This window comes from Meles meles, chromosome X, assembly GCF_922984935.1.
Source record: "Meles meles chromosome X, mMelMel3.1 paternal haplotype, whole genome shotgun sequence".
Taxonomy (NCBI): Eukaryota; Metazoa; Chordata; class Mammalia; order Carnivora; family Mustelidae; genus Meles; species Meles meles.
The window spans coordinates 38,076,391-38,086,850 of record NC_060087.1 but is presented as its reverse complement, the minus strand read 5'-3'; the positions used below and the strand labels follow the sequence as shown (position 1 = coordinate 38,086,850).

At 36.7% G+C, this 10,460-nt stretch overlaps 1 pseudogene; it reads right to left on the bottom strand.

Annotated features, from left to right (window-relative positions):
* Positions 1–9,616: 9,616 nt before the first annotated feature.
* On the bottom strand, positions 9,617–10,247 carry LOC123934607 (annotated as a pseudogene).
* Positions 10,248–10,460: the final 213 nt, after the last annotated feature.

Below are 10,460 nucleotides of genomic sequence, written 5' to 3'. Positions count from 1 at the left end.
TTCATTTTCTACAAAAAAGTCCTGTTGAGACTTTGATTGGGATTACATTAACTCTATAGACCAATTTAAGGGGGATTTGGATCTTAATTATATTGTCTTTTGACCCACAAACGAGGCATATCTCTTCATTTATTTAGGTCTTGTTTAACTTCTCTCAGCAATGTCTTTTAAGCTTTGGTGTACAAGTCTCTCACGTCTCTTATCAGATGTATCCCTGAGTGCTTCTTATTTTTGATGCTATTTTAAATGTTACTGCTTATTTAAGTTCAATTTCTGATTGTTGCTGGTATTTAGGCATACAATTGATTTTCATATATTGATTTCGTGTTCTGCAAATCTACTAAACGTATGTTTTAGTTCTAGCAGCTTTTTTGTAGATGTAATCAGATTTTTTTACACAGACAACCACGCTAAGAATAAAGAGTTTCACATCTTCCTTTCCGATCCAAATACCTCTTATTTATTTTCCATGTTTGATCGTACCAACTAGACCGCCAATCCAATGTTGCATAGAAGTCGTAAGAACAAACACCCTTGTCTTGTTGCTGATCTCAGAGGTAAAGCATTTAATCTTTCACTATTAAGTAGAATGTAAGTAGTAGATATTTTTGTACATGCCATGTTCATTTTCTGTTGCTGCATAATGAATAAATCCCAAACATAGCAACTTAAAGCAACAAACATTTATTTTTTTAAGATTGTATTTATTTATTTGAGAGAGAGAAAGTGAGTGAGAGAGAGAGAGAGAGAGAGAGAAAACGCACAAGTGGGGGGAGGGGCAGAGGGAGAAGCAGGCTCCCCGCTGAGCAGGGAGCCCAACCTGGGCCTCAATCCTGGGACTCCAGGATCATGACCTGAGCCAAAGGCAGACATTAACCAACTGAGCCACCCAGGTGCCCCTGGAATGAACATTTATTATGTCACCATTTCAATGGGTCAGGAATCTAGACATGGCTTAGCTGGGTACATCTGCCTCAAGTCTTCTCACAAGACTGTGATCAAAGAATTGTGGTGGCTATTACATCCAAAGTCTGAGCACAGGGAAGATGTGCTTCCAAGTTTACTCATGTGGTTGTTGGCAGGATTCATTTCCTCACAGGCTGTTTGATTGTGGGTGTCAGTTCCTCTTTAGCTATTGACCTGGGGACTCCATCAGTCCTTTGCCATATGGGGCTTTTCATAGGCAGCTCAGCTTCCCTCAGAGCAAGACAATGAGAGAGCATGAGAGGGCAAGCAAGATTAAAGCCACATTCGTTTTGTAAACGAATTCAGAAGTGACATCTTATCACTTTTGCAGGATTCTATTTGTAAAAAAGTGAGTCATCACTAAGTCTGGCCCATACTTAGGGGAAAGGCTTATAGAGGAGACAGGGAACGTGGGAAGCCATCTTAGAATCCGCCCACCACAATGCCCTCTATAAAATCGAAGAAGTCACCTTCAGTTCTTTGCTGAGAGTTTTTATCAAAACTGTATGTTAGATCATGTCAAATGAATTTTACTTCATGTGGTTTCTTTTTTAGTTTGTTCATATGGTGACTTTTTAAAAAAGATTTATTTGAGAGAGAGAGAATGAGGGAGAGAGAGAGAGGTGGGGAGGGGCAGAGGGAGAGAGAATCCCAAGCAGATTGCACTCAGTGTGCAGAGCCCAACATGGGACTCGATTCCACAACCCCAAAATCACCACCTGAGCTGAAACCAAGGGTAGGTCACTTAACCAACTGTGCCACCGAGGTGTCCCTATATGATGACTTTTTAAGGCATGTTTACACTGATTTGGTTTTCAAATGTTAAACCAAAACTGAATTCCTGAGATGAACATCACTTGCCCAGGATATATTATCCTTTTTATATATTGCTTGATTCTACTTGATAAAATTTTTTTTATAATCCTTACACCTGTGTTAATGCTGTACAAGAGCCATTGGTCTGTAGGTTTTTGTTTGTTTGTTTTTTCATAATGTGTTTGGCTGGTTTTGGTGAGAGGATGTTGGCCTCATAACACCATATGGAGAATAGTCCTTCCTCTTCAGTTTTTGGGAAGAGTTTGTGTAATACTGGTATATTATTACTTCTTTCCGTATTTGGTAGAATTTATCAGTGAAGCTATTTGGGCCTAGAGTTTTCTTCCCGGAAAGGTTTTTAGCTACAAATTCAGTTTTTCTTGTGGTTATAGGCCTATACAGTTTATCTATGTCTTAGTAAATAAACATGGCAGTTTATGTCTTTCAAGGAATTTTTCCATTTCATCTACGTTGTCAAATTTGTTCACATTTCCCTCTTAACCTTTTAATATATGTAGGATCTGTAATGTCATCTCTCTTATTCCCAATATTGGTAATTTGTGTCTTGTCTATCTTTTTCTGGCAAGATATTTTTCAATTCTGTTGTTTTATTTTTCAAGTAAAGAATTATTTCTAGTGTTTTGTTTTCTATTTTATTGATTTCAGCTTTGACTTTCTTCTGCTTATTGTGTTTTTACTTTCTAGTTTCTAAAGATGAAGTTTAGGTAATGATTGAAACTATCTTTTTTTAAAAAGATTTTATTTATTTATTTATTTATTTAGAGCATGAGTCGGGGGAGGGACAGAGGGAGAAGAAGGATCTCAAGCAGACTCCGTGCTGAGCTCAGAGTCCAACACAGGACTCAATCTCACAACCCTGAGATGATGACCTGAACTGAAATCAAGAGTCCCTCACTTAACCAACTAAGCCACCCAGGCTCCCTTGAGACCATCTAATATAAACATTTAGTGCTATAAATTTCTTTCTAGGCACCACTTTGGCAGCCGCCCATGAATTCTAATTTTCATTTTTATATAATATAAAATACTTCATAATTTCTCTTTTGATTTCTTCTTTGATCCATGGGTCATTTAAAAGTGTGCTGTTATGTAGTTTCAAAATATTTGGGGATTTCACAAATATTTCTGTTACTGGTTTTTAATTTCATTGTGGTTAGAGAATCTAATTTGTAAAACTTACATACTTTTAAATTATTGACACTTGTATTATGGTCCAGAATATGGTCTCTCTTGACAAATGTTCCTTGTGTTCTGGAAAGGGAGATGGTTTGATGTTCTTATTGAATGGATGGTTCTATAAATGTCAGTCAAGTAAAGTCATTTGATCATGTTGTTTAAGTCTTCTACATTCTTGCTGATTTTCCATCTACTTGTATCAATTATTGAGAGGGAAGTATTAAAATCAACTATAATTGTGTATTTGTCTATTTCTGCTTACAGCTCTATCAGATTTTACTTCATGATTTTAAAAACTGGTTTATTAGGTCAATAAATGGTTAGGATTGTTGTGTCCTCCTGAGGCATTAATCCTGTTTTCATTATGTAATAGCCTTTTCTATCTCTGGTAATATTCTTTGCTCCAAAGTCTACTTTGTTATTAATATAGCTACTAAAGCTTTCTTTTGACTAATGTTAGCATAATTATCTTTCATCATTCTCTTACTTTTAACCTTTTGGTGTTATAATATTTAAATTGTATTTCTGTTGGCGACATTTAAATGGGTCTTGTTTTCTTTGTCAACCTGATAACCTGCCTTTTAAGTGGATTGTTAGATCATTTACACTTAATGGGATTATTGACATTCTTCGGTTTACACCTAACCATCTTGCTATTTGTTTTCTATTTATTTGTCCCGTCTGTTCTTTCGTCCTATTTTCCCTCTTTGTCTGCCTCCTTTGTATTGAGTTTTTAAACTTCATTTTACATCCTTTGTTGACTCATTAGCTATAATTTTGTTTTATTGAATTATTAGTTGCTTTAGGATTCATACCATGCATCTCTCACTCATCACAGACTACCTTCATATGATATATCACTTCACACAGTATAAAAATCTTACAATAGCATAGTTCTATTTCTCTCCTCCTCTCTTTTATGATACGGTTGTCATATGTTTATGTTTAAACCTCTATTATACATTGGGTTTTTTTAAACTTGTTTGTGTTGTTTTTTTAAGCAGTCAATTATCTTTTCAAGAGATTTAAATCATAAATAAGATTTTTACAAATTTACCCAGGTAGATACCATTTCTAGTGCTTTGCAGTCTTTTCTGTATAGGTCCACATGTCTTTCTGGTATCATTTTCCTTCTGCCTAAAGACTTATTTTAATATTTCTTATACTGATGATATGTTGGTGATTAATTATTTCAATGTTATATCTTAAAAAGTTGTTATTTTGCCTTCATTTTTGAAAGATGGTTTTGACTACACATCAAATTGTAGGTTGACAGGATTCTTTTTTTGGTACTTTAAAGATGTTTCCCCCCTGCCTTGGTGTTTGTATTGTTTATGACAACAAATACGATGTCATCCTTACCTTTATTCTGCTGTACATAACATGTCATATTCTCTCTGGTTGCTTGTAAGATTTTCTCTTTATCATTGATTTTGATCAATTTGATTATTATGCATTTTGGAATAGTTTCCTTATTTTCTCTATGTGTGTGGGGGGTTGTTCATTAAAATTCTTAGATCTCTTGCTTTGTAGTTTTCATGATATTTGGAAAACTTACACCTAGTGTTTCTTCAAGACTTTTTTCTGCCCCACCACCAAGGACTCCCAATTACATACCCTTTGTGTTGCTTAAAGTTGTCCCATAACCCATTAATGTTCTTTTCTTTCCTTCCTTCCTTTATTTTTTCCTTCTTCCTTTTTTTTCTCATTCTTTCTTTTCTTTTTTCTTTTTCTTTTTCTTTTTCTTTCTTTTGAGCCTTTTTACTTTATGTTTTTCATTTTTGATAGTTTCTATTGCTGTGTCCTAATATTCACTGGTCTTTACTCTTGCTATTTCTAATCTTCTGTTAATCCCACTCAGTATTTTGTTTTTTTTTTTCTCAAACATGGTAGTTTTCGTGATAACTTCCATGTTTTCTCAAGTATGAAAATTTGATTTTTAAAAAATATTTCCTGTTTCTACACATAAAATACAGTAATAATAACTACTTTAGAGTTTTTATCTGCTAATTCTAACATCTGTGTGCCAACACTGGGTTGGATTTGACTGAATGAGTGAATGATTATTCTTCTCTCATTCTGGGTCTTCTTTTCTTTTTTCTTTTTTTTTTTTTTTTTTTTTTTTTTTTTTTTTTTTTTTTTGCCTGCCTTGCAATATTTGATTTGATGCCAACCGTTTTGAATTTTACCTTATTGGGTTCTGGGTATTTTTATATTCCTATGAGTATTCTTCAGTTTTTCTCAGGGTTGTAGCTGCATTATTTGAAAATAGTTCAGTCATTTCAGGTAGTGTTTTTATGATTCATTAGGTAGATCTAGAGCTACTTATTCTCTGCTAAGTCAAAGAACTTCCTGAATACTCTACCTATGCCCCATGAAATACAATTTTTCCCAGCCTGGGTGGTGATAGTATATTATCCTTGCTTAGTGTGAGTATTAGGCACAGCTGTCTCTGATTCTGTCTGATGGTTCTTTCCCCCTCAGATGGTTTGTTCACACATATGCTTTGAACAATACTCTCCTAAATACTTGAGTGGAACCTTCTGAAGATCATCACAGAACTCTCTCATTGTGTACCTCTCTTCTCTCTGGTATTCTGACCAGCTATCTCTAGTTACCTTGGTCCCCCCAGGCTCTCAGGTCTGTCTCCCAACTCAGGGAGACCATGAGGGTCTGCCTGGATTCCCCTTTCTGCACCTGGAAACACTCTCAAATAGTACAACCTGGAAACACTCTCAAACAGTAAGGTGGGATGGTCATAGGTTTCATCTCATACTTTTCCTTCTCTCGGGGATCACTGTCCTTCATTGTCTGATTTTCAGTGACTTGAACACTGTTGTTTCAAATATTTTTTTCTGGTTTCTGTAGTTGTTTCAGGCAGGAATATAAATCTGGTCCCTCTCGCTCTACCCTGACTAGAAGTGGAAATACAATCATTCCATTTTAAAATGAAGAAACGATCTCAAGAGGACTTAGTGCTATAGTAAGTAGGAGAGCTAGAATTCATGCCCAGTTCTTTCCACTTGTACTCCAAAAAACATCATCTTAGAAGTATCTGTATGGCTGGGGAAACTGCAGGACTTCCATCCTCCCCTCCCAGCCTATGGCTTTTAAAAAAATTTTTTATTTTTTAATTTCTTTTCAGTATTCCAGAATTCATTGTTTATGCACCACACCCAGTGCTCCATGCAATAGGTGCCCTCTATAATACCCACCACCAGGCTCACCCAACCTCCCACCACCCTCCCCTCCAAAACCCTCAGTTTGTTTCTCAGAGTCCACAGTCTCTCATGGTTTGTCTCCCCCTCCGATTTCCCCCAACTCACTTCTCCTCTCCATCTCCCCATATCCTCCATGTTATTCCTTATGCTCCACAAGTAAGTGAAACCATATGATAATTGACTCTGTCTGCTTGACTTATTTCAGTCAGCATAACCTCCTCCAGTCCTGTCTATGTTGATACAAAAGTTGGGTATTCATCCTTTCTGATGGAGGCATAATACTCCATAGTATTTATGGACCATATCTTCTTTATCCATTCATCTGTTGAAGGGCATCTTGGTTCTTTCCACAGTTTGGCAACTGTGGCCATTGCTGCTATGAACATTGGGGTACAGATGGTCTTTCTTTTTACTACATCTGTATCTTTGGGCAAACACCCAGTAGTGCAATTGCAGGGTCATATGGTAGCTCTATATTTAATTTCTTAAGGATTCTCCATGATGTTTTCCAAAGTGGCTGCACCAACTTGCATTCCTACCAACAGTGTGAGAGGGTTCCCCTTTCTCCACATCCTCTCCAACACTTGTTGTTTCACATCTTGCTAATTTTGGTCATTCTAACTGGTGTAAGGTGGTATCTCAATGTGGTTTTGACTTGAATCTCCCTGTCTACGGCCATACCACCCTGAATGTGCCTGATCTCGTCTGATTTGAATCTCCCTGATGGGTAGTGATGATGAACATTTTTTCATGTGTCTGTTAGCCATTTGTATGTCTTCTTTGGAGAAGTGTCTGTTCATGTCTTCTGCCCATTTTTTGATATGATTGTCTGTTTTGTGTGTGTTGAGTTTAAGGAGTTCTTTACAGATCTTGGATATCAGTCCTTTGTCTGTACTGTCATTTGCGAATATCTTCTCCCATTCCGTGGGTTGCCTCTTTGTTTTTTTGACTGTTTCCTTTGCTGTGCAGAAGCTTTTGATCTTGATGAAGTCCCAAAAGTTCATTTTCGCTTTTGTTTCCTTTGCCTTTGGAGACATATCTTGAAAGAAGTTGCTGTGGCTGATGTTGAATAATTGTTCATTTATGTGTAATCCTTAATTTTGTTTGTTTGTTTTTAGAAGTAAAGGTGAGCAACTATTTAGGACTGTATATCTACTTTCCATCTCTCTTTTCAGGGAGAATAATGTCCTTAAAGAGTTGTATTCTCTAATGCCTGATATTTGTTGTAAATCAACAGAGTACCTTTCTCTCTGTGTTTGAAACTTGCATAAGCAATCAGCTTCTGTTGCTATTTCTTAGACTCACTTATAGGTCATATACTTGCCCAGTTCAGAACCTTTGATTCTTCCTCTGGAAGAGTACTCTTTTGTCATTCTATCCATCATATTCTGTCCCTCATTTCAACCCCATCCCAAGGTCTATTTCTACTAGGAAAACTTCCCCACCTATGCAATTTCTACCTCTATAAAATCATGCTAGGTTTGTTTGGACAAGATGCTCCCAAGGTCTGTTCTGGCTCTGAAGCAAGGTTTGTGGGGGCTAATATTACTCTCTCCCCTTTCTAAATTACACCATTTGACATAAATTCATTCTGAATTATATTCTAACTTTGTGCCATATATCCTATGCACTCTGTCTGGCAAGTTGCCCATCATCAGTAAGTTCCAAATAAATCTTGTTGAAAGAAATGATGAATTGCATTTTTTCCCCTAGTCATTCAGTGTATGCCTTTTTTTCCTTCTTAACCAGAAAATAAGTTTCCTGAGGGCAGAGCTAATGTATTTTCCTTATTTGATATTACATACAGGACCTACACTATGCTAGAGGTATTGTTGAATGTTTGCAAGGACTCTGAATCCAGAGAATTACCAGCAACCTGATTTTCCAGAATCATGGTACCAGGCTCAGGTGATAATACATAGTCCCAAAGTAAATATATGTTGAATGAACAATGAGATGACTCTGGAACAGAGGGTTTAGCAAGACATTCGTGCTTACACAGAGAAACAAAGATGCAGATAGTGCAGACACACTCAAATTTTATTGTTTGTTTGATACATCTGCTGCTTTGAGGCTTATACTTAATGTGAGTCTGTTGAATGATTTACAGGTATACTCATGCACTGAGATGAAGGGCTTTATTATAAATCTCCCTCCTTGTGTTGTAGGATACTGTGCATTTTCAATGCTGTAAACATAAATAGAAAAGTGTTTTTGTCTGTGACAAGGACAAATGTCAGTTGGCAAAGCTCTTAAAGATGCAGACTTTTGAATTTGAGTTCTCATTATTATAGTGCCCTGATTCGAAAAGTAAGCATAAAAAATGCTTTATACTTATAAATTTTATTCCATAAACCTTTGTAATAAGAAAAAAACAATAAAAGTTATTATATAAAAGTAAAAGATGTAGAAAATAGTGTTAAGCAAAAATAAGAAAATAAAAACCATTCCTCTCTCCAACATAGATAACCGCTGATAATATTTTAGAGCATATTCTCTCAGTTTTTTTCTACACATATTTAATTAAAAATGTAATTATAATAAACATATTATTTTCTACATGCTTTTTCATTTAGTGACATGGAAACTATTCAGTATATATTCGTAAAAATTCTGCAGATCATCATTTCTCACTGCTGTTTAGCACTTCAATGTATGGGTCTACTGTAAGTTATTTATCCAAACCCCTAATTTGAGTCATTTTTGTCATTTTCAGCATTTCTACCATCATGAAATTAGAGGAATGAGTGTCCTTGCAGCTAAAGCTTTATGTACATCCCTAATTATTTCCTTAAAATAATTCCCTAAAAGTGGAATTCTTGGGTCAAGAAGTATGCAAAAATCAAAGGTTTTTCACATCAAAACTACCTCCATCCTAATTTAATCTCCCAGAAATGCATGCAGTACTTTTTAAATGTGATTTCATTTGTACTTATAACCTTTATGCAGGAAAAGTTTAAGGCTTTCATATTTAGCCATTGAGGAAATCAGGATGCAGAAAAATCAAAGGCATATACCATCAACACCACAACTATAAGCCCACTTTGTCCATTCCTTGTACTCTTGGAGCAGTGCTTATTGCATCTCTACCAGTGGTATTTGGAAAAACAGTCTGGGCGATTCCTTGATCAAAATTAAGATGTATTAGGCAAACACATATTGAAAACAAAGTTAAACAGGCTACAAAGCTTATGACAGTAATAGGATGCGTCAAGCCTTCAGGCTGGTCTTTGCAATTTAAGTTTTTTGCCATCAGAAGGTGATAGAAAGCCACTTTCTACCTGCACTCCCCAAGAAGGAAGTATGCTTTTCCTGAGAATCTAGTCTCTCTCTCTCTCTCTCTCTCTCTCTATCTGTTAGGCAGGAAGTAGGATTTATTGGCGGCCATGGGTAAGGAGGGGGCAGTGCCAAGGTTCTCATGAGTGCTCAGCCTGGCATTTGTCCAGGAGGGGCCATGATTTGGGATGTATTTGATCCCACAGCCATCTGGGAAGAACCATTTTTCAGCCACCTGTCTTCAAATTCATCTGCATTAAACTTAGTTAAGCCCCACTTCTTGGAAATGTGGATCTTCTGGTAGCCAGGGAACTTGAACATGGCCCTGTGTAGGGCCTCAGTCACATGCTCCTTGTTCTACAGCTTGGGACAGATGGGTATGATGACTTGACCAATGTTGACCCTGGCTGCTGTGCCTTGGGGCTTTCCAAAGGCACCCCACATACCTGTATAGAACCAGCATAGTACATCTTGTTGAGAAGGATGAAGTGGAAGGGGTAGAGCCATACTCAGATGTGAAAACCATCTTTGCCCCAACTTTTAATCCTGTACTTGTCAACACAAATACAGACAGCTTCCAGAGCTTCAGAGGAGAGCTGCTCCTAGTCATCTGACATCATCTGGCCACATACTAGGCATTCACCCACCTTTTCCTTCTTCTACCCCATGTCAAAGGTACAGATCTTGGCATCAGAGACACCTCTAGGAGCGAGGCTTTGGATACAGCTTGTTCTTAACAATACTGGTAACTTTGGGCAGTGTGTAACCCATGATGACATCAGGATCTTCAGTGGCATGCCAAGGGCAAAGAGAAGATAGTCTCTTTTCTACCTTACCACTTATCGCATAATCACAAACTACAAAATTTTGCTTTGTATCTAACCCAAAATTTATGAAATTAGGACTTCCAATTGGATTGGATCAGATCAAGATTGAAAATAAGTTTTGTATTTTCTTCATGAAATCTCAGCTCTTCTTAAAACT